General features: G+C 49.6%; 1 pseudogene; it reads right to left on the bottom strand.

The window, feature by feature from the left end:
* LOC136303420 (class I histocompatibility antigen, F10 alpha chain-like) overlaps positions 1–25,072 on the bottom strand; it is a 53,575-nt pseudogene extending 28,503 nt beyond the window's left edge.
* Positions 25,073–26,383: the final 1,311 nt, after the last annotated feature.

Here is a 26,383-nt window from a genome sequence, read left to right as displayed (position 1 = left end):
GAAAAAAGGTTTTCATTTCAGTTCGGTGAAAATATTGAATTTTGTGGAGTTTGGGACTCAGAGAAAATCTTGGTGCACTTAATTTTCGTTCCATTTGGTATTTGTGTTAGCAGCTACGCTTGTGATGTTAGGAATAAGACATAATTTTTATTATGCACTGGAAATTTCTTTGAAATATATCTGTAGTGAAAATTGTTGCTGAAATCAAGAATGAATAAGCAACTTACTGCATTTGTCTGAAATTAATTCTTGGCTGTTGTAATCATGCAGATTAATAGATATGTTTGAGAGTGTTATGACAACATAATGAACCTAAGATCCCAGTAGTAATAAAACAGTAGTTCTGTTTAAAGAATAATTTTATGGTTTCTAGAGAGAGCCTGTTAATTTGAAAGCTTGCATTTAGCTGTGTTCATTTCCCTGCTGGCTGAATCCAAACTGTGAGCATGAATTAGTCATCAATGTTTTGAAAGGGAAGAGTAATACTTAGTTTATTACTGAATGCTTTTGAATGTAGAATTAGATCTTCAAGCAGAGTGCCAAATTTTCAATCTAATGTGAAGTTATTACTTGTAAAATCATATTTTGAAATAAGCTTGAGGAGCTTTGTTACTGTCACAGGCTCCACCAGAGCACCAGGTTTTCTTGACTCAAACTTATTAAAGGACTGAGGACTATCTCTGTAGGATTTAGAGATCTGCTCAGTTTTTCCATGTCCATCTTAATGTGTCTGTGAACCATTTTCTAATTGAGAGAATGGTTTGGAAAACTGGAGAATATACACAGTAGTAGAGTGTTGAAGGTGAACAAAATCAAATTTTAATAACTGCACTGAAAATCCTTTCCTTTTCGTAACCAGTGTGTTGACTGGCTTTGCACAGTGAAAAAAGGTTTTTCATTTTTAGCTCGCAGATGTTTTTTCATAAGTACCCTGCTCACAAGCATCTAGACTAATATTCAATTACTGCTGTACTTATCTGGTGCTGGAATATTCAGTGTTCTGTAACCTAGAGGAAAATGTCATAGAGAACCAAAAAACCACAGAATTAACTTAAAAATAACATGATGACTCCTTAAATAGAGTAGAGCTGTTTATATTCACAATTATGGAGTTTCAAAATAAAATAGGAATGGTTGAGATAAAAACTAAAGAGTGTAAAAGGGCCAAATTAAGATGAAATAACTTCTTTTATTGAATCAAAAAGCAGGGTTTTGTAGCTGAAAACTGGAAGCAGTTAAACAACCTGTGATTTCAGCAATAATAAGCGATAGCCTACAAATACTGGGAATGTATTTCCAAAGATTTTGTAATACTTCTCATTCCTGCTTAAAACATTGAAGAAAACTTGTGTGGCCTCAGGAATGGTCTCCCATGTCAGTGTCAGCAGATGTTTTCATCCTCACACGACCCGTCCGAGTTTCAGTTGTCTATAAAACAGACTTAAAACAACCCTGGTGTGTCAGGATGCCCTTGGCCCTTCCTGTGACAGGGACAGCTTTGCTTCTGCAGCCCAGAAGAAAATGTGGTTGGCTGAAGGAGACGCTGGGTCTGTGTTTGCTTATGAGTGCAAAAGTGATGAAATTAAAGGTAATGTGGGTATTAATATACTTAGTACATGTTTCTCACTTAAATAATGTGAAATGACAGCCATGTGACAGGAATTTATTTTCTGATGCGTAATGATATTTCCAGCATATAAACCTTAGCAGGACGAGATTCGACAGAATTTGATTTTTCTTTTCCATAAAACCAGTTTCTCAGGATTTTCAGGATCTCTGTTGGTCCTGCTCGGTGTGACATTGAGTCACTTGGATGTGGTGACCAATTGGACAGATGCTCTTTCCTGCTGTGCTGGCCTCTGGTCTCTGTTTTGATGCATTAGACTGAGGGGGAGAGAATTAACTGAGTGCCAGAAGTTTTATTTTGCATTTCTGATCACAGGGTTTTTTGAAATTTAGGGAAATCACCTGTACTTGGATTGTATCAGTGATTTTAGACTTAAGTATAGGTGACTTGTTTCTACTGGGACCAAGAGCTGTTTCCTGTCTGCAGCAATTTTCCTTTAATTACACTTTCATACACTGTCTAAATAGAACCTATCGTCCTTCTAATCTATGTTTGGTTCAAGGCTTATATGATGAAAGGGTGTTTGACATCAAATACTGATGTGTGAAAATACCAAAACACAATGAATGCATGCCTTCCTATGCCTAAAAACCCCCAAAATCTAGCATGTAAACGTTAAATTCAAAAATTCTTTGGAGTCTTATCTGATCATACATTTGTTGCTATCGTATTGACATATATTTTGTGAAAGCTGGTGCTGGATATGTGGTATGCATGGGCTTTCCCATGGGTCTTTTCTAAATGTTTAGGTTTTGCAATAACTTTTCAAAACTTCATTCCTATGACAATGTCATTAGTACATACTATTGGGGGTGAAAAACAGCAAGGATCCAAACGTAGGGGGGAAAATATGGAAACTGCAGCTACAAAAAGATTTCTGCATCCAACAGTTAATGTGATTGCAGTGTTCTAGCCGGGCTTGTGCTCCACTTGCCACATACAGCTGTCTGCCTTTGAAAGGGAAATGTTCTGTCAGGTTTTTCCTTTATAGTAAGTTAAGCTACTCTGTGATCTTCTCTGCATTCAACAATTTTCTTATGAACCCTCCTGAAAAGCCCAGTAAATCAGACCTGTAACTTGATATCTCTTTTTCCTCTTGTTCTGCTAATTCCCCCTGTGAGCCATTCTAGGCTTCTTAATGCCTATGGAACAATTTCTTATTGAATGGTGGCTGTCATCCTGCTACTGGCACCCTTTTAACTTGATCTGACTTTGATGTTTTTATTGTTCAAGCATTTTGCTGCAGCTCTGCAGTGCCTGTTGCTTGGAGCCAGTGATGTGGCTTGTGATGATTGTACAAAGGGGCCAGTGGGAGTGACATGGATGCTACAGTAAAGGAAGAGACAGTATTCTGCACGTGTTGGAGCAACTGAGACTTTTCTAGTTTGTGATGAGCTGTTAATCACGTTTTCTACGATGAAAAAAGCACTCAAGGTCATTTTCTTGATGACCCTGATGTCACAAGCCATATCAGTCATGCATTAGATGCAAATACAGTAGTATGATATCTTTGCTGTAGTTTAGTTAATCTGTCTTCAGCTGGAATCTGCCAGAAATGTCATCTGCATAGTGTAACTCGGGTCAAATATTGAAAATTGCAGTAGTGGCACCTGGGCTCTGCATCCAGCTCTGATATTGTGCAAAGCACTTGTGAGGACCTGCTCTGAATGCAACTGTGTCCCTTGCTGCTGCAAATTGCAATTCCATTAGCTCTCCTGAGAAGTCTTTTCCCTCTCTGTAATAGGAGATATCTCTGGCAAGTGTTTATAACTGATTTGAGGTAACTAACTGGAGTGCTGGGATTCTTTTGATGTGGATGTCTACTTCTGTCTTTAATTGTTTTATAAATTACATAAAAGAGCGAAATTACATAAGCGACTGCGCACCTGTGATGTGTGTCCCTCAGGGTACCTATTTCTTTAGAACACTAGGAAGACTAGAGAGAATTGAAATAAAACCAAACCTGAAGCAGGAAGTCCACTGCAGTTTAGGTTGTTCTTCACGAGATTATTCAAGTTGAGCACAGCCATTCTCTTCAGCAGACACACGGGCAGGGGCTTCTTGGAGCGCTGCTCTGGCACCCATTCTTTGGAGTAGGCGATTGCAGGAAAAAAGAAGAGAAGCCCATCAGCTACTGAAGAGGAAGAGTCACTGACAGGAAGCAGTGGGTTAAGAAATGTGAGGGGGAAAAAAGGGAGAAAACATGAGGTGACAAATGTGAGAAATGGGAGTGAAAAAAGGAGGGAAGTGTGAGGGAAGAAAAGGGTAGGAAACCTGTGTGGGAAAGGCTGAGAAAACTGAGGGGAAAATGGTGAAGATGTGAGTGAAAATAGGAGAGGAAGGTGAGAGGAGGAAAAGGCAGGAAATATGATGGGAAAATTCTAAGAAAGGTGAGTGGAGAAGGGTGAGACACATAGGGGAAAAAATGGAGGGAAATGTGCGGGGAAGAGAGTGAGAAAGTTTACTGGCAAAGAGAGAGAAACAGGCTGCAAATGTGAGGGGAACCTGGTGAGAATCCTGAGGGGAACATTGTGAGAAACCAGAGGGCAGAAAAAGGCAGAAAACATGAAAGGAAAAAAAGGGTGGGACGTTTGATGGGAAAAGTGGCAGGAAACAAGAGTGAAAAAAGGGCACAAAATGCACAACAAAAGTATTAGGGACATGAGGGGGAAAGAACGATAAATGTGAGGGGAAAAGTGGGAGAAATGGGAGAGGGAAACGCTGGGAAACACGAGGGCAAAAGTGAGAAACATGAGGAGACAACTTCGAGAAAAATGACTGAGGAAAGGAGAAAAGCATGAGGGGAGAAAAGGGCAGGGTAAGTGAGGGAAAAATTGTGAGAATCATGAGAGAACAAAAAAGGAGGTAAGAGTGGGAAGGTGGGGAAATGTGAGAGGTAAAGTGTGAGGAAAGGGAGCTGAAAAGGGTGGGGAAAATGAGTAAAACTTGGGCGGCAAACATGACAGGAAAACTGTGAGACTCGAGAGGGGGAAGGAGTGGAAATGTGAGAGAGAAAAGAACAGGAAACGTGAAGGGAGAAAAGGAGCGAAGGCAGGATTGGCATGACAGCTGAAATGATTCCTAACACATTCCCCCATGCATTTGCCCATTTATTGCACTAGCCCAGGGCTTCTCTGTATGTCCGTCTCCCCCTGTGCCTTGATTCCTGTTCGGAAGCAGCAGAAGTGCAGGATGTGCCCACCAGCAGGAGCTGCTCCAGGCTGGGAAGGGGCCAGGTGGTGCTGATTTCCAGAGGCTTCTGTGTCCCAGGTGAGGCCAGGGCAGGAGTGGGTTGAAAGGTGCTGCTGCTGCTCCTCTGTGCCAGAGAGCCCTGGCTGGGCAGGGCACGGCGCCCACTGCACTGCGGGCTCCTTCTCCTGCCACAGCTGGGCACACCTGGCAACAAATCATGACGACTTGTGGGGAAACCAAGGGCTTTGTGGAGGCTGCATTGCTCTGCACACACGCGGGCCACCTGCAGCACAGAGCTTTGGCCCCCAGAAATGTAAACCCGAGGGGAACAGCTGGAAAAGGTTTCATTTTCACCTTTCAATAGAAGTGACTAAAATCAAAGTTACCAAGAAGGGCTCGATCCCTGGTGCCAGCTCGGTGTGAGAAAGGAGGCATGACTTTATTTCAGTGCTGGGTGCGTGGGGAATCACTTTCCTAACACGTGCTCAGCCAGAAATCCCACCTACTCATTTGTAACCATGGAAATAAGACCTACTCATTACTGTGCTGAAACTCACAGGCTAAACATTCCCTCAAATTAGTTGACAAATTTAAATCACTTCTCAGAAGTTACTGACAGGAGAGTAAGGGCTCTCTTGAGAGTCTCGGGTGGTCATTTGGGGAACATCCCATTCCTGCAATTCTCCTCCGATGCTCAAGAGCCTCCTACAACCACTCTTTTCCCCTTGAATGCATTCCAGCTACATTCTTAGGAAGACTACTCTATTCTCAAGGCTAAGGAAGCCACTTGCACACATCAATCACTGCACTGGGGGAATAGAGGGTTCAACACTGTTAATGGGAAGGGAATCCATGATTTGTTGCAGTTCAGCATTTTCTCAACCCTTTCTTTCTCTGGGAATTGCTCACAAGCATTTCCTCAATGCACCTTGAAAATGTTTTTGCTGACTGAAGCCACATTGTGTCTTTCCTTCAGCAATTCAGAAAGAAAACACAAATTGCCTACTGAAACCTTTCTACTCTCTTCCAAATCAGTTCACTGCTCAAGCAGAAGCCCCATTCCCTCAGTGAGATAGGAGGTAATATTTTGCTTCAGCTGAAGGGTTATTAGAAGAAAGAAGGAAAGCTGTTGGTTCTAGGTGTTGTTGTTTAGGGTTTGGATTTGTTCTAGTTAATTCGTTGGGTGTTGCTGTGAGCTGGGAGAGGGGCCAACTTGAAGACCAGACCAAAAGGGAAGTAGGGTAAGAGGGGAGGGGACAGAAAAGGAGGCGGTGGGGACAGAATACAAGTTTCCTTTTACCCAGCCAAAGGGAAAGGGGACATGGTTCACCCTGGGCTGGAAAAGGCAGTAAAAAGCAGCATTTTCTGTGTGTGTGTTGTGTGTGTTTGGCTCTTGGGAGAGGGAGATACACACCCAGCTCAGGTGAATCCTTCCTCAGAAACAGTTCTCTTTGACTTTGAGGACTTTGTCCCCATTTAATTTCATCTAAGAGTTGGCTCCTTTCTAACACCCCTCTCCCAGCAGCTCAGGGCTGCATTGCACAGTGCTTGCTGTGTGCCAGAGAGCTCAAAGCAGGCTGGCCTGGTGGCCCGGAATATTTCTGCAGAACACTCTGCATTTCACCCCTTTGCTCTGGCTCAGTGCACAACTCCAGCACTGCAGGCGTTTCCTCCCAGAGCCGCGTGAGGCCCCGGCTCCTGCAGATGTGACCTGACAAGCTGTCCCTGCCTGCCGCTGGCCTCGGTTCCCCCGGCAGAAGCGCCGTGCCTGAAGGAGGCTGCCCTGTGCCGGAGCCTGCGGAGCAGCCCGGCTCCCTCCCCTGTGCCCAGAGCGCTGCACACACTGCTCGCCTTGGCCAGGAGTTAGAGGGCAGCCGGCACAAGGGTGGCAATCCTCAGCCAGGCCTGCAGCCCTCGGCTGTGGTTTGCCTTTCTCTGCTCCTGTGCACGCTCCGGACGGCCGATGCCACCGGGCTGTGCTGTGCCCAGCACGGCCACGCTTCCCCTCGGGAGCAGCCGGCTGCCAGCTGGGCTCTGAGAGCGCAGGATTCGCCCGGGGCCCCCAAGAGGCACCCAGGGCCGGGCTGCTGCCTCTTGCAGCTCCAAGGGCCTCCTTGCAGCTGCCTCTGCCCAGGCTCAGGCTGCTCCGGGCTCTGCCAGGGCTCTGCTGGGGCTCCAGCCTGGGCAAGGCGGGGCCTGGGCTCACCCTGCAGCCGCTGACAGCTCTGCACCAGCTCCGCGCCTTTCCCAGCAGCCTCCCTGATCTTTCTGCTGTCTCACTTGGGCAAAACTCTCCCCCAGACAAAGAGATTGCACTTAGGGATACAAATGCAAGTGGCAGGAACCCAAATGCTCTCGAGTCAGAGCTCAAGGCCTGCATCTGCACAGGGTATTTGGGCTGCCCCACTCGTCCTTTGGTTCTGCCTGCAAATGCCACTGCCCTTTCTGCCTCAAACACAAGTGCCACAGCTGGGTAAAACCCAGCCCCTGGGCCATATTCCAAAGGCACTGCGGTCCGGAGAGCATGACGAAAGAAGAGCCTACTCCCCCTTCAAACCGTACCAAAGAAGGCATCAATGTCACTTTCCACCTCTAAGCAAAAATGGACAGTTCAGAAGGAAATGTTGAGCATTCTCACAGGCTCAGAAGGAGGACAATCTTCAAAATGACTTGAGGTTTCAGAAACTTTATTTACAATCCTAGGCCAAAATACTACCCTACAATCCTAGGCTAAAATCCTACTCTACAATCCACTACAATGCTGGTGATGGAAGAAAAAGTTTTTAAGTGACTGATCCATTCCTGTCAACTCCTTCCACCTCTTAAAAGTAAGGATGAGTGGCACCAGGCTGGATGTAGGCTTGGCCGATGTTACAAATGGATGCTGCACAAAGGAAAACAAAAAAGCCAAGAATGAACCATTACTTTCCAAGCTAAGAGCCCCAAAGGCAGGGTAATCTTTTTTTCAATGAAAATGGGGATTGAGTCAGAGTAGGTCTAGGGAGCAACAGTGGGACAACAGTGGCACAGCTTACTGCAAGAGCTGCTAAATGCTCCCAGGCCTGGAAATATTTCAGATCTGACCATCCTGATCTCTTTAAAGACACCCCTGCTCATTGCAGGGCACTTGGACCAGATGACCCTTACAGGTCCCTGCCAGCCCAGCCCAGTCTAGGATTCCTGGCTGTTCTCATTTGAACAGCACCAAGAGTGGAGGTGAGGAGGACGAGGCTCATCTGATGCCTGGCAGTTCAGTGCAGGAGGAGCCCGTCCCTGGGACACTGTTTCCCCTGCAGCCCCTTGGCATTTTACCTGCAGCAGCTCCTTGGCAGACCAGCGCCGCTCCTCGTCTCTTTGCAGGCAGCAGCTCAGGAAGTCACGCAGCAAAGGGGAGAGGAGCTTGGGCTGCTGCAGCTCTGGGATCCCTTTGGTGGCTATCAGGAATCGAGCCTGGAGAAAAAGGAAAGACGAGTCTCTCAGCTGCTTCTCTCACATCTGGAACTGCTCTCCCAGATCCCATTGTTTCAGCTGCACTCTGCAGTGGCTGTTTCTGCCGTGGCACAGAGGCAGAGATGACTTTCCTGGACCAACAAAACCCAAAGCCTGATGCAGTCACAGCTTTTCCAGCATCCAGCAGATCTTGCCCTGGCAGCTGATTTCATTGACTGACCTCCTTAGTGGAAACTACATCAGCAAAAGCACCTTTGCCTCTCTGAGGATTCACCTGACCAGCTTGACAGGCTAGTTGGAAGAGGGACTTTGCTCTACTAACTCACTCTAGTATTTCCAAGGAGTATGACATGAAAAGCATCTCTGCAGCACTTGTTGGTCCCTTAAGCACAGCTGCTATAAATGTCATCAAGCTTTTTCCTTGGTTCTTGAAAACAATGGTAATTAAAAGTAAAGAAAGGAAATCCCTCAGTTAAGGCAAGTTCCCCTGTGAGAAGAATGGGGGTACACTTCTCTCCAAACCACTGCTTTAGAAACTTGGTTGGGTTTGGGTTTCTTTCCTTCATTTCAGGAAAGATAACAGCAGCTCTAAGATGCTTGTTTCCTGTTAGTAGGGCCATCTACACAGCCAAAAGAGCTGGAACGACTTCTAAGCCAAAGCCCAATGTTGCCTGAGAAGGGAGATTGTTTGCCTGGGCTAAGGCTTGAGTTCCCCCACGGATGCAACCAAAACCCCAGCAGATGCTGATGTGCTGCAGGGACATTTTCAGAAAGGGACCGTGGTGGAAGTAGTTCCAGCAGATGGCAATGGCATTTTGTCCAATGGCACACGGAACGTGGGATGGGGGAGAAAGACAGCGGGATCAGAGAGTATTTACACCTTACCATGAGAGGACCTTTATTCCCATAAGGAGGTTCTCCTTCCACCATTTCAATGCCCACAATTCCAAAAGACCAGATGTCTGCTTTGGGGCCATAGGACTCAGCTTTTGCAATTTCAGGCGCCATCCACCAAGCAGTCCCGGTCGCCGAGCTCCGTCTACTCTGCTCATAGGTGAGTTGAGCAGAGAGGCCAAAATCAGCTGGGGAGAGAGCAAAAGAAGGTTTTGATTTGAATCCTGTGCAATTAGGAAAGCAAGGAAAAGAATTGCCCAGTTGAAGTTGGAGAATGTGCTGCTGAATCTCCTGGACAACTCTCCCTGCTCTGTTTCCTCAGGACTTTAGCCAAGGAAATATGGCATTGGCTGCTTCAAAAATCCCCACATTTTTTACACGGCCTCCAGCAGTGTCTTTTGTTCCCCTGAAGCTTTAGACTTGTAGCCCCCTCCCTCTGGAAGGGACACGCACAGAGCAATGCCACTGTGGACGGCTCGATCCTTGCCATAGGTCTGTGCACATTGCCACCACGTGGTCAGCTCACAACAGGCTCCCTGCACTGCCACCAGCACCGTTTTGGGGAGGCTGGCACTCACTCAAAAGCAGCCCCACAGCCCACATATTCCTGGAACGCTGCACCTGACCAAGAATATACTGACCCAGCTTGACAGAGCCATCCGTTTTGAGGAGGATGTTGAGGCTCTTCACATCTCGGTGTATCACGTGGTTGGAATGGAGAAAATGCAGTCCTTGCAGGCACTGAGAGAGAAACCAGAAACAGGAGGGCAAAAATCAGTGATGTGATTTCATCACACAAGAAAGGAAAGAGCTCTCCAAGATTCCCTCTGCAGGGGAATGGGGAGTAATGGCAGAAGACAGTGCCATTGAGGGCAAGAGCTCGCTGCTCCAACACAGGCAGGGCAGGACCTTTCTAAAGAAAGGCATGTCAGCTTGCCAAAGAGCAACAGCAACTGCTGGTGTAGACTCTGCCCTGCAAACCAGCCAGGATGACTGCTGCTGCAGTGCATGTGCTCAGAAGTACAGAGCACTCTGGCTGCACTGCTAACCTTTCCAGCTGAGGACTCAGAGAAATGAGTCTCTCTTCTTTGCTGCTCCTTTCAAACAGTGCCACCCCCACCTTTGCTTTTACAGGCAAGGAATGCAGTGCAGACAGGCCAAAGTTTAGAGAGGCAAGATGGAGAAGAGCAAATACAAGAGCCAGACTGAAAGTGCAACAGCAGGAGAGAAGAGGACAAGAACAGAGTCCAGTGAGTGCAGGGGCACTGGCAGGCAGTTCGCTTGAGATGCTCTTGCTTGCCCAGAGCATATCAGCCACACAGAAACAAAGCCTGGCTCACGGAATCGCTCCTGTCCTGAGCCCCTTTCCCAGACAATCCTGCCCAAGCCCTGGGACGCACAGATGGGATCCCTCACCTCTCGACTGATGGTTGCCACGTGGTGTTCACATATGCGAACCTCAGCGATGACATCATCCAGAGAGCCTCCATCCATGTACTCCATCACCAGCCAGAGTTCGTCGAGCACAAGGTAGCTGAAAGAAGGGAACAAGGCCATGCAGATGAACATGCATACATTGGTTTCTTTGCTTGATTCTTGTTTCCGGGTCCCTTTGTGACAAGGACAGAATTCAAGGAATAGACATGCCCTCCAGGCTGTGCATTGTTTGCAGTCTGTGCAGTCTCAAGGAGAACAGCACATCTGTGAGAAAGGAGATATTTTAGATGGCCAGCAAGCAAAAAGTACAGTTTAGTATCAGCCAAGATGAAAAACCTGTCCCGCATGGTATTTCTGGAAAGGAGCACCTAGTGTTCATGGCATGGCCAGCCCTGGAAAAGAGGGGCAACAATCCAAGGGAAATCCTCTCTAGCATGCTTCATCAGCATTGAAGAAACTTGAAAAAATCAATCCTGAGACAACATGGAGGCAGTGAGCTTACAAGGTATTGACTTAGTATGGGAGGGTTGATTCAGGTTTTTGGCCAATGTTCCAACTCAGTGTTTGAAAGCCAGGGAAGACACATGCAGGCAAAATACACTCTCTTCCCATCCATTGGAGATGAGTAGAGAAATAATAATTAACTGATTATTAACAGCTCTATTTTCTGCCAGTGTCCAAAGTGGGGTTTTAACCTCGCATGCTTTTACTATGGAAACAAACCTTCATGGGAAGAGACCATGACCACTCACCTGTCTAAATAATCCACAACGTGGGGACTCTTATTCTTCTTCATGACCATGATTTCATTAAGCGCTTGTTGATTCCTGTTCAGTCCTTGAAGATTGATTTTCTTGATGGCCACCTAGAATGACACAGAAAATCAGTAACTTTAGAAGCTGGTGGAATGAGACCACAACACACGTGGAGCGAGTGATTTTGCAATGCCACAGGTGAGCTCTGCCAAAGTGCCTTGTGATTAGACAAAGGAGTAATTAGGAACTGACATTCCTACAGCTCATTGCTCCTTTGGGGGCCAGTTCCAGGACACGTGGCCACTGACCACAATTTGCCTTGTCCACTTGTTAAAAATGGTGTCTCAACTCTCACCCCCCAAAGCTCTGAGCACACTCTCTGTTTCTCTGTCCGTACTTCAGAGAAAGAAATGCGTGCCTTGGTACTCTGTGCATACATCTCGGGCTATAGGCAGGGCTTAGGGCTTTTAGGGACGCCTTGCAGATCTCTCCCCTACATGCAGTTCCCAAGTGCAGCACTGCAGGTGGCTAAGGAACTGCCAGGAACATTCAGATGTATTTGCTGGCAACCAGAAATGAGAATTCAGGACTCTGAAGCCGTGGCCCCAGAGAGCAGTGAGATGCCCCTTTGTTGGAGCAATTGAGAGCCAGGGAGAGCGTCCTTCTCTGAAAGGAACCGCTGCCCTCCTTGCCTTCCTTCTGGCAGCTGAGCAGGACAAAGACTGTCCCAAATGCAGCTGGCAGGCTGGCACCAGTCTGTGCTTCTTGTGCCTTTGCAGCGCAGCTCTAGCCACAGCTGCAGCCACAGCTGACACGAGAGAGGAAAGCCCTGGAGAGCAGCAGAATCTGCAGGGGCTCTTGACATTTACCTGTCCTCCTGTGGCAGTGTCGATGGCTCTGCAAACCTCTCCAAAAGCCCTAGAAACAAAACAGCAGCAAAGAAAGGAGAAGCCATTTAGACCTTGGAGTGAAAGCCAGCCCAGACAGGAGATGTCTGCTGGAAATGCCTCCAACCTGCAGCATGCAGGAGGGCTCTGACAGAAGGCAGATGATGCATTTTCCTCTCCAGTGCATGGGCACTGGGCCTGTTTCTGAAGCACTGGGCTTTAGTGCCTCAGCTCAAAAGGCCAGGTGATTCTTTCGTCTTGGATTTCAGTTTCTAAACTGGGCAGTTTTTATCCTGATCACACTATTTCCTTCAGCAAACTCTTGGGAAGAAATGTTCCTTCAAACAGTTATCTGCCTGCTACAAAAAGGGGTGGTTGCTGTTTCTGGCAATGAAATCCAAGTGTCTTTGACAATTCCTTCTGACCACACTTCCAAATTCTGGCTGGTACTGAGAGATGGGGCAGACTAACCCCAGTGTCTGAATATGTTTGCAACTTGCCTGACTTCACCCTTGACAGATATTCCAGCAGCAGATTGTTGCCCCATGATTGTGTACAAGTAACTGTGGTTGGACTCACCCTCTGCCAACAATTTCCTCTTCAATGTATTTCCTTCGGGGATTTTCCATGCTCGCCATTTGCCCTGAGGGAAACAAAATGCAAGATGCTTACTTGAAAGCAGAGATCCCACTATCCAGGAGATACAAAAGGCAGCCCTGCTGGGGCTGTACAGTCTGGCCTTCTGAGTCCTTTGTGGCCAGCTGCGTAACAACAATAACTGCAAGAATTGCAACAAGACAGGCAGCTCTGCAGTACAAGCAGGCCAGCACTGATTTCTACAGTCCTTTGAAGAGATCTCTTGACAGCAAACAAAGCACAGGGAGATGCATTCCCAGGAGAGGAGGGCATCTTCCCCACCTTGCAGCACTTTACCAAAAGAATGCCTTTCCCTTTGTAAACCCAAGCAGCTCATGCTCTAACCAATCCCAAGGGGCCTTCAGCAGCAGGACCCTCACCCTTGAGGAGCAGGCTGAGCTGGAAGACGCCCTTGCCCGTGGCCCACGTGAAGAACCACACTGCTTCTCCTCCCCCTGACAGCAGGGATCAGTCCCTGCCATTGCACTCGCCCTCTCAGCCCCGCACACGTGCCCACCTTCCCGCAGCGGGCAAGGGCAGCAAGGACAGCAGTGCTCCTCAGGTGCCGGCGGGACACGGACAGCTGCCCAGAGGAGATGCTGACCCTCTGTGAGCCCAGCCCAGGCCGTGCAGGAGCCGGCCCAGAGCAGGGGCTGCTGCCTCGGGGCAGCTCCGCGCTGCAGCGGCCGGCCGGCAGCGGGACTCTCCCAGCTAAGGAAGGCTCCAGCCTCGGCGCTCACACCAGCCCTCAGGGCCAGGGCAGCCACCGCCACAAAGCTGCCAAAGCCCAGGCACCAGCACTGACAAGCAATGGCAAGAAGGCACGGCCACACCCAGCCCCTTCCAAGCTGGTGCCCCCACTGAGGACACGGCAGGATTGGCTTGGAGAGCAGACACAGCCAGGTGCACGTCAGTGCCCTTTTGTGCCAACAGGTGACGGGAGACAGAGAGTCAGCTGGGCTCTCTTCTCAGCCCCACCAGCTCTTATCTGAGGGCACAGGACCGGCAGCTGCTCTGGGCAAGAAGCAGCTTCAATGACTTGTGCTGTAGAATCACAAAGGGCTTCATGTGTTTTCCTAGAGATTGATCTGAGCAGGGCTTGGGCCAGTGGGTAGCATTCTAACAGTCATGGGAATGACTGGGAATCAGGTAGGAAAAAGTGCCATGGATCTGAGGAATATACAGCAGAGGGGCTGGAGGCTCACTCCTGAGAAATGCCTACAGTGCACTTTTATCTGATCATGCCCCAGGCCTGTGTCTCTTGGATGTATGTTTCTAGGAACAAAACTAGGTTATTAAATACAGATTGTAATAAAAGGATCTGTTTTTTTCATTGGGGGCCCAAAAACACCAGCTCTTGCTCTCTGTTTCTGCTGTCACCTGATGTTCTTTCCAAAGAGTCCTCACTGACAAATATATAATCTTCTCATTAAAAAACCTGCAGATGTAGTAGTGGTAAATAGGAACAGTCATCAAAATGACGCCACTAAGACACATGGGGCAGAAGAGCTCCTTCAAGATGGAGAAAAAACCTCTACCCAAAAAAAATCCGGAAAAAAACCCAAACTAAAACCACAACCAGAAGACAAAATGCCCAAACCAATCAATTTCCGTGAAGGTTTTTTTTGCTCGGATGGCAGATGAGAAGTCAGGAGTCTAAGGAGAATTTAGGAAGCTAACTATTCTGTCCAGTTTTGCCACAAGCACACAGGACTTGCCCAGATCATTTGCTAGCTCACAGCCTTCTGCTGATGCAAGGACAACCCCTGCTTCTGCCTTTAGCAGCTGGGGAAGCTCAGGCAAACCCCAGGCACGTCCAAGCTGCCCTCAGAGGCAGCGGGAACACCCAGAGCACTCTCTTGCTGCCTTGGAGCACAGCCTCTCCTGTGGGGAGCCCTAAATGCTCCTGGGACACCAAAGTGAGGAGGATCATTGGGTCCAGCTGTGCTGGCATGTGCACACAATACACTGTCCCTCAGAGAAGAAAGACAGAAGACATACTCAGGAGCTCCAGGGACTCATCCTCATCATCCTCCATCTCCTGTTGCTGAGCAGAAGCCCTGTCAGTGCTGGAGATGAACGAACTGCCCGGCTTCCACTGCACAGCTTGGCCAGCACTAGTGCCTTCAGGTGACACTGCTGCTCCTGCAGGTTCAACAGAAGAGCCTGTGGAGATCTGAGACAACAAAGGAGTTGGTGTCAGAAAGAAAAGTGGCTGGCAGAGATTAGCCCCAGATCCCATTTCAAATGCAAGCCCTTAGCAAGATGCTGTCAGCCACATGCAGGGCTCTGCCATGGGTTTGTTCTGATGTCCGCTCCTCAAACTGGATGGCTCAAAGCCAAAGGCTGGTTTGACTGGAGTGCAAGGCCAGATTCATTGTCCATTTTCTCCAAAATGCATTTGCATGGATTTTCTGAAGGGTGACTGCCAAAATGACCATTCTGCTTTCTCCCAAGGACGCTTTTCCCCCTCCAAGGGCTGCAGACACGCTTGCAGCTCTTTGTTCAAATGTTCTACCTTCTCCCATGGAGTCCTCTTTTCCTCAGGCATCTTCTGAACGTGTCCAACCGGCAGCGCTGCTGCTTGGGACAGTTTCTGTGCCTCACAGGAATCTTGGGGCTCCTTGCTGCCAGTCACTTGATGGAAATCTTTGCAGGCTGCCAGGCGAGATGTCAACACTTCCACCTCAAGTCAAAGAGAACAAAGCAGTCAGAGAGTCCAGCTTGTCCCTGTCAGCCAAGAGTCATCGACTGTGAGGAAAGGGAGAGGACCAGATTCACAAGGGATACAGACAGCTTCTTTCCAGATCCATCTGGGTCACCGTGTTCACCTGCAAGAACACCTCAAGAAACAAGGAGAGCAGGAAGAGGCCAGCAGGAATGCATTCAGATGACTGCTGGCCAAAAGGCCAAAGCACTAGTGCCACTGTGCAGGGCAGCAGCTGAGATTCAGCAGAGCAGGGAGTGTCCTTCAGAGTGCCTGTGGCACACACTGGAGCAGGATGGCACTCAGAGGCATCACCCCACCCCCCTGCTGCTCTGCAGGGGAAAGGCAAGAAGGGCAGAAAGCACCAGGTTGGTGACTGCAGTGGCTATTGCTCATTCACTCACTTGTTTCTGTAGATCCTCTCGCTTCTCAAGGAGGAGACCAATTTTCGCTCGGTCTTCTGCTAGAATCTCCATTTCTTCCTCCAGCCTCTTCTCCCATGCCTTGATCCTAGCCCGAGTTTTCTGCAGCTCTGCCTCCAACTTGTCTCCAAAGTTCCGTAAAGAACAAGAGACAGAACCTTCCATCAGGGGAGTGGCTACTACTCCTCCGCTTACATGGTTTTGTTGATTGCCCCTCTCCTGATGGAGTTTCCATTGATCCTGAGTTCTTCTGATGTCTTCCCTGCTCTTCCTCCTTGCTGCCATGGTGTCACTCGGAGGTTTGGGCGGCTCTGCTTGTGCCTCTGCCTCCACGTTCTGTACAAACAAATGCAGAGCAAGTGACTGGGAGATGCCATCAGGCTCAGCTTTTTCCTTTTTCAGCGTACAAATCATATTCATTCAGCCACTTCTTTCTGCTTCCCTGCCCACCTCTGCTTCCATTGTAACCCTCCTGTCCCAGTGCTGATCTCTGCAGATGACAAGGCTCTGTGCTTTCAGTGCCTGGAGGACTCCTGGCCTCCTCAGTCCCAAGAGCTCCATTGAATTCCCCTCTCCCTGCCCTTCACTCTGTCCCACTGTGACACTAGCAGTACAATCAGCCTCCATCTGGGGCTGAAGCTCCAACAGCCTCTTCGGAAGCTGACAGGGAACGTGTCTTTTGCCACACAAGAGAAGAGTGGCCCCCCAAAGATTCACGGACAACACATCATCTCTTAGCAGCTTATTAAAAGCCAAAAGACAGGTGGACTCCGAGTGCCTGTCAGCTCTGCTACTGACTGCTCTGCCTGAAGAGGCAAAAGAACAACCTGGCAACAAGGGCACCAAAATCCCTGTCTTCAAACAGCAACTCCACGTCCCCAGTGTGTCTCTGAAATGCTCCCGGGTAAGCACAGCCAAGAAGCTCCCGGGGACAAACCACCCCAAAGAGCTTGTGTTCTCAGATCAAGACTTTTGGTGCCTGTGGGTACTTGGCACGTCTGTGGAGAGGGACAGGTGTCCCCAGGCCACAGCGTCCCCTACGCATCCACCAAGGCTGAGCACAGTGCCTTTGACATGCTCCCTCCTCTGCAGACAGGGAACCTTCCTGCTCCAGGCTGGCCCCTATCAGAATCCCAGCAAGCTGGGGCCTAAACACGGCAGCTCAAAGCCCATTTTCCAGCTGTCACTGGCTGAGGGGAATGGCTAGGTCTGGCAGGACTGCAGCACTCAGCATCCTCAGCCACCAACAGCAAGAGCTGGCTGCTCGGAAACTTGCAGCTCTGCCTCGCACTAAAGACAGCACCCTCCAGAAGAGGCACTTACTGTCTGGGAAAGTTCCGGCTGTGGTGTGACCACAGCTGGAGCCTTGTGGTCATTTGGCTCCGCGTTAGCTTCTTGTCCAGGAGCAGAGGAAGCCAGAGGAGAGTCTGCTCTTGGTTCTGGGATCTGTGGACAGACAGGAGCGTGAGACACAGGCCATGACCTATCATTTAGAACCTTCTTTCTCTTCAGCTCTAGAACCAGCTCTACTAAGCACAAATCATCAACTTGGAGAGCAAGGGGATTCTAAGTCACTCTGACTAAATTCTAATGGGCTGATTCAACTGGACACTGCTCCAAATTAGATATTCCCCCCTGACTACTATCAGGAAGCACATTCTCTCTGCAAAACTGATCTTTTAGTTCTTTTAAAGCTCTGGAATGGAAAATTAGGAAATAGGCAGTGATGCCTTTGCTCTTGCTGCTGCAGACATGGAAAGGGATTTTCTTGCAGCCTACTCAGCTGGCCCTCTACACTCTACTGCCACAGGCCATGCTCACAGCTTGCCGCACAATTTTAAACACCAAGAACATCAAATGTTCTTTCCTTACTCACCTCGGGATCAGCACCTCTGAATACCCGGCTCAGGTGACCTGCAGTGGGCAAGGGAAAATGAAGCAGATGCTTTGAGAAAACTGGAGACAACCATTTTTAGAAGACTTTCCAAGAAGGCCTCCCAGTCTACATTTTCAAAGTTGTCCTGCTCGACCCAGCAATGGAGGAATTGGCAAACTCTGCTGCCACAGACTCTCCCACGGAGGGAACGCAACCCCTGCAGGCTCCCTTGCAAATGCTGCCCGCACGGCCGTGGCTACAGACACCCCCTTTTGAGCTGAACGTGTTGACAGGAGCTTTACCCAAGCAGCATCCCAATGGCCTTTCTGTTTCCAAATCAACTCAGTCACTAAGAAAGAGCAGGAAGACACAAAAACCAGGTTAGGTGACACCCAGGGAAAACCTCTACTTACCTGCCAGGTGAGTCAGGAAATAGCAGGAATAAGTAACTCCATAAACAGTGAAAACTGCAGCGGCGAGTTGCCCAATCATTGTGGCAACTGCTGTGCAAGTTTGCCAACTGTTCTCCAACACTATCAAAAAGCAAGTCTCCTGTCAGTGTGCACGTGGCCACTGACAGACGCCTCAAGCTGCAGGACGCTCCTGCACCGAGCAAGCTCAAGAGCTGCTCTGACACCCCTGAGGCCTTCCGGGCACCAAGGCAACCTTGCGATGTCACCATGACCACGTGGCAACCGTGCCCTGACATCACAAAGCAAAGCCCCGCGACGGTCTGTGAATCGATAGAGACGGAGAGAGTGATATTTGTGTTGGTCTAGGCTGCATTTTTACCTTTCCCCCCTCAGCTGCCTGTTTCAGCTCTTGTTTCTCCCCCTGTGCCCCCTGTGTCCCCTGTTGCTGTGCTGGGTCTGAGCTGGTGGCCGGGCCGGGCGGAGCAGCAGTTCCAGCCTCGGCTGTCCCTGGAGCGCTGGGAGCTGCCGGTGGCCCCAGGCACTGTCCCCTGAGCCAGTGCCATCTGCTGTCCTTGTCCAGGGGTGCTGCTCTGCAGGGGAGGAAGCAAGAACAGAGTGAAAGGCTTTGAAGATGGGGCGGCGGGAATCCCTCTGCTTAGATTTCTGTTTAAAGATATATGGACTGTAGCATAGAGAGGAATAATTTCATGGATATTTATATATGCAAGTTACTATTTGTATAGGAATATTTCTGTATGTATCTTGGTATATTTATAAATGTATGCTACATATATATGTGTCTGTATATATGCATACATCTTTGTAATAACATATGTATATATGGATGTAAGTATATGTATATGTAAGTATGCTGTTCTATGTGTGTTTTAATTCTATTTCCCATGAATACAGTTGTGTAGGTATTTCTATTTATGCAGTTGGAGTTATATGGCTCTTTAATTAGGTATATTGGTATTCCTAGAAGTAAATAGATCTAGTTTTCTATTTACATCTGTGTATTGACTTCTGTATTTTGAGGTGGGTGTATCTGGGTGTATCTTTCTATTTAAACATGTTTGGAGAGGTATAGTTGTGTCATTGTATCGATTGAGATCTTTGTAGACGACTGTTTAGATAGAACTACTGATATTTTTGTATTCCTAGATGGGCTTTAGGCTTGCAGTAATATGTAATAAATTAAGTTGCTAAACACCTAATTGATCTTTGTGTCTAGTGAGTTGTTGTAGATGTTGGCAATAAATTAAGGTTTTCTTAACTGAAGTAGATATTTGTATATTTTTACATAGCATTGTTGTAAAAATTTTAAAAATCCCTTTTTTAATTTAAATTGAGATATATAGTTAAATTAAATACATAGTTGTATAGTGTCAGCGCCGGTGAAGCAATTTGTAATAAATGACATTTTTCATGTGAAATCAATTCTGGTGTATTTGTCGATCAGCAGTGCAGCTGTAGGAATCTGCAAGAAAATGCAATGTCAACTGCAATGGGTGTTTTGTGATTTGTGCTGTCCAGAGCAATGAGCAGTTGTAAATACTGGAGGATTTTGGCCATGGAAATCTCCATCCATGCCCAGCACATGCCCCACTTGCACTCAGGCTGCGCAAGGAAAGCACAGATTTGGGATGGCAGCAGAGCCACACCTTGGCTGAGAACTCACTGCAAGGGCGGCTGAGAAAACTCCGGGACTCCACGGAGCCTTCAACTCCAACCAGAGGCACCCAGGGAGGACAAATCCACCCACCATGCCATGGGCAGCTCTTCAGGAAGCGCTCCAAGTGTCCCTCTGAAGGTCATCCTGAAGCCCAGGAGCCAACAGGGATCCTGAGCCAGCTCCGCTGCCTTTGGCAGCACTTTGCAAATGAGCTGCAGCAAGGGGGAGGCCGCAGGGCTGTGAGTGCTGCAGGCTGGGGATGAAGGAAGGGCCATGGACACTTGGGCTGAAATTCTCAGAAATCCACAAGGATGGTGAAGAACTGGGAAGCAACAAGTTCTCACAGCCACAACAATGACGAAAGCCCTTGGTGTGAAGTTCCCTGAGGGAACTCCCAGGGGAGTTGCTACTCGGATCAGCAGCAGCAGAAGCCAGCAGGATCTGCTCCTTTTCCTGGCTTTGTGTGCAGGGCACAGGCTGTGATGGCCCCTGCCCCACAAAACCCTTGCCCATGGAGGCTGCAGGCTCAAAGCAATCCCATTGCAGAGAGAGGCTTTGCAGTTGAAGTCCACTGCCCTTGTGTTTCGGGCTGGAATGGCTCTCGTGCCAAAGCACAGCAGGTAACCAGGGCTTTGGGAGGCACAGACTTTAGAGGGAAAGACAGATCAGGCACTCACACGCCTGAAACTCCTTCAGCTCTCTTCTTCTGTAGAATGAGAAAGAAGCAAGCTGGGGAGAGGCACATGCAGTCCTTTGAAAAAACAGTGTCTAACAAGTCCTGTGGCAGAAGAAAAATGGGTCACAACCTTGCCTTGTTTTCATAGCCTGCATCTTCTGCAGAGGAGACAATGGGATGGACAGGAGGAAGGGGAGGGGAGGAATGACTGTGTTAACCCAGTCTGCCTTGCTGTGTACTACTATACTTTGCAGCAGTGAACATTAGAGGTAATGCCAAATTCCTATTTAGCACCATGACACGCTGCTGCTTCATTGCAAAACTGCCTCAGCGTTGTTATAAATACATATTAAGTGTTTGTCTTTTTACAAATATGAAAATGAATCTTAGATGTGTTATGGTAGAAAGTTATGCTACAGTAATATACCCTCTTGTAGTAGTGGGATAAATACAGTTTTTAGGCTATAGCAGATGCTTTTTGTAACTAGTTAAAAAAATTACAAAAAAATTGGAGAAGCAATGAAGAAATTCCTCACATAATCTCATGTGGATAGACACAATAGCAAGGACACCGACGACTCCAATGGGAAGAATTTATTGCCTTCGTTATCAAGAGATTTACGACTTTGTGGAGGCATGAAAAATTTATGTGCAAGAAAGAATGGTGGGAGAGAAAAGTTGCAATTAAGCAGGAACACCTAAAGTCAAAAGGAATGTGTAAATCACATACGAAATTTATGAATACGCAATAACCTATGGTATTTAAAGGAAAGATCCTTTGTTAGCAAGCTGTGCTTTGGGTGGAAACACCAGGCACCCAGACGTCTGTAGTTTTGCTTTTCTTATGTCTCTTCTTATTGTTTATTATTAAACTTTTAAAATTTTAACAAAAACTGAACTGTGTTTTTCTCAGAGAAAATCAGCTGAATTTCTTGTCAGTTTAAGCAGATGTGGTGAGAAACAGTGACAGTGATTCAAACAGGTTTTCTAACCTTGTCATCCAGAGGGAATTTTGGCTTGCTTTTTCTTCACTGTATGCAAAACGTTTTGGAGTTGTTCTGGATCCTTCGAGGAGGTATCCACAACCGACCAAAATAGAAAAGGGGGATAATGGCATTCATTCTCTTTTAACACCTATTTGCACTAAGCTCTAGCTTCAGCTTAGTAAGGAAAAGGAGAGATTTTTCTTTAGTCATGCAGTGCGGAATCATTGGTGTAGGAACAGCCACAATTCCAGGTGTAAGAACAGTGTGTTCTTGCTCTTAACAGGACATTGTGGACAAAAAAAAGCCCCCAAATCCTCACGATTCACCTCTTAGGTAAAACCAGAATGGTTCATGGTGTCAAACTAGCAGGTGATGGAAATAACAAATGTCCCTGGGCTGGGGCAGAAGTCTGGGAGTCAAAGGCTTGGGAAAAGAGAGCTGGCAAAGCCAGCCCAAGCTGCAGGCTGGCATTGGGCTCAAGGCAAGAAGGAGCTTGTGCTGCCAGCACGGGAAGGGACTCCAGGCACAGGAGCTGGCCGGTGGCAGGAGCAGCTGCTGCTGTCACCACCAGGGAAGGGCTGGCAGCGCGCAGGAGCAGCGGGCACATTGCTGGTGGGGACAGCTGGCAAGTTGGAGCGGGCCAAGCGAGGATCAAGAGAGGCTGCTGCTTGTTGTAGAAGTAGTTTTTGACATGGTTACACCAGTCTCACCAAGGTCAGAGCGTTACAGTCTGTGCCATTCTGCAAAATGGCTTCTAGCACAGAGTCCCCATGTGCCAAGCAGAAGCGGCAGCAGCTGCACCCCCAATCCAATGCATTCTATTCCTAAATCATCCAATCTGCTACAAACACGATGCTCTTCCTGTCTTTTTGCACCTGTCCTGGTCTAACACAGTTGTGGGACAATGGTGGTCGTTTCTTACACAAGGGCCTACGCCTACAGCCTTTCGATTCAGTCTAGCAATGTCAGCAATGCTCTGTTATGTTTATGATATGTCTAGGACTTAGTGAACTTTGCGCGAGGTAATGCTACTGAAGTTTAAACTGGACTTCAGGGCATTTCTATCAACTAATACAGTGTCCGATGTGCTTAAGGCACTTAAGGCAGCTTTTTACTCACCTAAAACTAAAACTTCCATTCCCACTTCTTGCCCGTGTGACTTTATGGATCTCAGTTTTTCTGAGAGTTTCAAAGCAAGCCTGCATTCTTTTCTGCCTCTTAGCCTGTGTGCACGGGGTCCTGGGAGATTTCTATCTGGTTTCCAACGGGGCTGGGACACAGCTCCATGGGTCCCTTCTCTTCTTGTTCCCAGGTCTCCACACGGTGCAGGTGGTTTCCAGCTGTGACCTCCTTTCCAATGAAGAATCCATGGATCCCCCCAGTACAGCTGCAAGGGGTAGGATTTGATCTCCTTCCAGCTGGGATCCAGGAGCCTTGCAGTGTCCCATGGTTCCAACTGGATGACCCCAAGGTGCTGGGAATGCAAAGGGATGATGGTGGAGCAGATGAAGCATTAGTTGCAACACACGTGTGTGGAAGAGCCCCTAAAAGGCATCAGATATGGTCAGGAAGCCGTGGAGCAGAGAGGTGGGTTTGGGAGAGGAAGGGCAATTCCTCTGGGAATGTGGGCTTGAGAAATGAGGCACTTGGGAATGGCGGAATTGCCGTGGAATTTCCATGGCTGTATCTCACTGTCATCTCTCCCGGCGCGGGGGATCAGGTGTAGCCAGGGTTGCGGCGGTCCGGTCCGGGGGCGGGACGAGGACGACTCGTGCAGGCGGGGTTTTGGGGCCGGGGCTGGCGCAAGGGAATGGGTCTTCCCGGGCTTCACCAACCAGGTCCGAAGGCCGACCCGGGAGAGCAGGTGTACCCAGGATTCACCAGCCAAGCCCTGGGTCAGAACGGCAGCGGACAACAGGTCTACCCAGGCTCCTGGAGGTCCAGGGACGGGACGAGCGGTCTAGCCAGGATTTTGGAGCCAGGTTTGGCGGGCGGCGCGGGGGAACAGGTCTACCCCGGCATTCGGCAGCCAGGGACCAAGTCCGGCGGCGGACAACAGGTCTACCCATGCATTCGCCGGCAAGGGACTGTCTGGCCGAAGAGATCAGGTCTACCCAGGCCTTGGGCAGCCAGTTAGTCTGGCGGCAGAAACAGGTCTACCCCGGCATTCACCAGCCAGGAACAAAGTCCGGCCGCGGACAACAGGTCTACCCAAGGGTTGGGCAGCCCGGCACCAAGTCCTGCCGCAGGCAACAGGTCTACCCAGGGGTTGTGCAGCAAGGGACGAAGTCCGGCGGCGGATACCAGGTCTACCTAGGGGTTGGAGAGCCATGGACCAAGTCCGGCCGCGGAAAACAGGTCTACACGGGACTTGGGCAGCCAAGAAACAAGTGAAGCGGTAGACAAGAGGTCTACCCCGAGGCTGGGCAGCCAGGGCCCAAGTCCTGCCGCGGACAGCAGGTCTACCCCGGGGCATTCGGCAGCCAGGTACCAAGTCCGGCGACGGATAACAGGTCTACCCAGGGACCAAGTCCTGCCACGGAAAACGGGTCTACCCCGGGGCATTCGACAGCCAGGGACCAAGTCCTACCGCAGACAGCAGGTCTCCCCAGGGACTGTCTGGCGGCGGATAAAAAGTCTACCCAGGGACAAAGGCCTGCCGTGGACAGGAGGTCTACCCCAAGAAACGAGCCCTGCCGTGGATAACAGGTCTACCCAGGAAACAAGTCCGGCGGCGGAAAGCAGGTCTACCCAGGAAACGAGTCCTGCTGCGGACAGCAGGTCTACCCCGGGGCATTCGGCAGCCAGTGACCAAGTCCGACCGCAGACAGCAGGTCTCCCCAGGGACAAAGTCCTGCCGCGGACAACAGGACAGCTGCCGGTCCCTGTGCAGCAGAAGGAAGCCGCAGGGCGGGCGCCCGGGCGGCAGCGACAGCTGCTCCCTGGGCAGCGGCTTGAAGCCAGCGCGCCCGTCCCGCCCGTCCGGCAGCAGCCGCGCCCTGGGGAGCTGCTGGGAGTTGCAGGGCGGGTGCCTGCGCCCCTCCCGCCCCGCCGCCGGCCGCTGCCTGTTGGCCGTGCTCCGGCGCCTGATGCAGAGCAGGAGGTCGGGGCGGTCGCGGCAAAACCAGGGGTTCCTGTAGTGGAGCCAGGCGCCAGCATCGCCAAGCCAGCCCGGCACCTAGCAGAAGCCGTAGCGGTTGAGCTGGCGCAGGAAGTTGCATAACTGCGTGGCCCGGAAGGTGTGCGGGGCCGGGCCCTGGGAGCCGCCCGGGCCGAGCAGCTCCCGCTCCAAGAGGGAGCGGTCGATGAGCAGCCCCCGGGCCTGGCTGTCCCAGCGCACGGAGCGGACGTGGGGGCTGTTTGCCAGGCACCACAGCTTGGTGGGGAAGGTGCCGGCACTGAGCTCGGCGGGCAGCGGCAGCTCCGGCGTGGCGCCCATCGCCAACAGTGGCCACAACGGCCGGAGGGCAACGGCCGCAGCACAGCACGGCTCGGCACTTTGCGGTTCGGCTCGGCTCGGCACGGCACAGCCAAGCACAGCACGGCTCGGCACAGATCAGCACAACTCGGCTTGGCACGGTAGGGCACGGGAAGCCCGTGGCCAGGGTGGGCTCTGGGAGCAGTGGTGGACTCTGTCCCCACGCTGCATCCTGTGCCTGGGTCACCGTCGGTGACGGGGGAAAAGGACATTGCTTTGTCTTGGCTGGGGAAAGGATGAAAAGGGGACATGAGAAAGCATCCTTTTGGTCACCTTTTCAGCAGACTAACTGTTTTTTTCTCGCCATCTCTGCCTGTTTTTTGCAGAGTTGGAACATCTTTCATGATTTGGAGTCAGCAGCAGAAGCAGGAAGGGGCAGTGATTTTGTCAGCATTGTCATCAAAACGCTAGTGCTGCCCCATGGATGGATGTTGCTTGATGCAAGGGATGAAAGGCCTTCACTTGTAGGGCGCTCACGCCGGTGTCTTCCCAAAGGACGTTGCCATTTTCTTTCCTCAGGAATCGCTTCTTCTGTTTTTCCCCCCATCTGGGGAGATTTCCAATGCAAATGCCTCCTGCAGCCAGCTCTTGCCAATGCAGACTGACAAAGGAGATCTTGCAATGGACAGAGACTCCCTAGAGCTGGTGTGGAGAGGTGAGGGGCCAAGGTTTGTCCTTTAGTCTTGAAGTCTTGTTGGGGAGCTGATTGTGCTTTGGGGGACTGACAAAAATGTTGTGTCCTGAAAGACCACAGAGACTTTGGGGTTGTCATGTTGGGGCAGAAATTTATGTCTGAGAACTTTTTGAAATGCCTTTTTTTTTTTTTTCCCCCTCCCCTGCAGAGAACCTTTTCCTACCTTTTGGGGAACTTCCGTCTGCTGGTCTCCCAGATCCAGCCATTTCCAAGGGTTCCTTCCCAAACTGAGGAGTAGCCCATGGCCTCCACTCTCCAGCTGGAACAGAAAGAAGCACAGAGCTTGCTGTTGTGGGAGAAGAGCTTCTCTTTCCTCCCGGCTTTCCCTTTGGGGCAGGTTGGTATGTGCTCATTTGATAAAGGGAGGTTTAAACTCTGGAGGTGTTGCATTTCAAACTGCTCCAGCCTCGAGCTCTTGTGTGGGTATCCTTGGACAAAAGGCCTCCCTGTGTGAGCTCCCAGTGGGCTGGTTCAGTAAGGAAGTTGATATTTCAGGCTTGTGACTGCTGAAAGCAGTTGGTTTCTGGAGGTGTCCGGAGCTGGGAGCAACTACTTTTCTCGCCTGGCTGCAGAAAAGG

The sequence above is a fragment of the Chamaea fasciata genome, unplaced genomic scaffold, assembly GCF_029207755.1.
Source record: "Chamaea fasciata isolate MVZ Bird 193981 ecotype frontalis unplaced genomic scaffold, bChaFas1.0.hap1 SCAF_33, whole genome shotgun sequence".
Taxonomy (NCBI): domain Eukaryota; kingdom Metazoa; phylum Chordata; class Aves; order Passeriformes; family Sylviidae; genus Chamaea; species Chamaea fasciata.
Note: the sequence above shows the minus strand (reverse complement) of the source record. Positions and strands in the feature narration are given on the sequence as shown.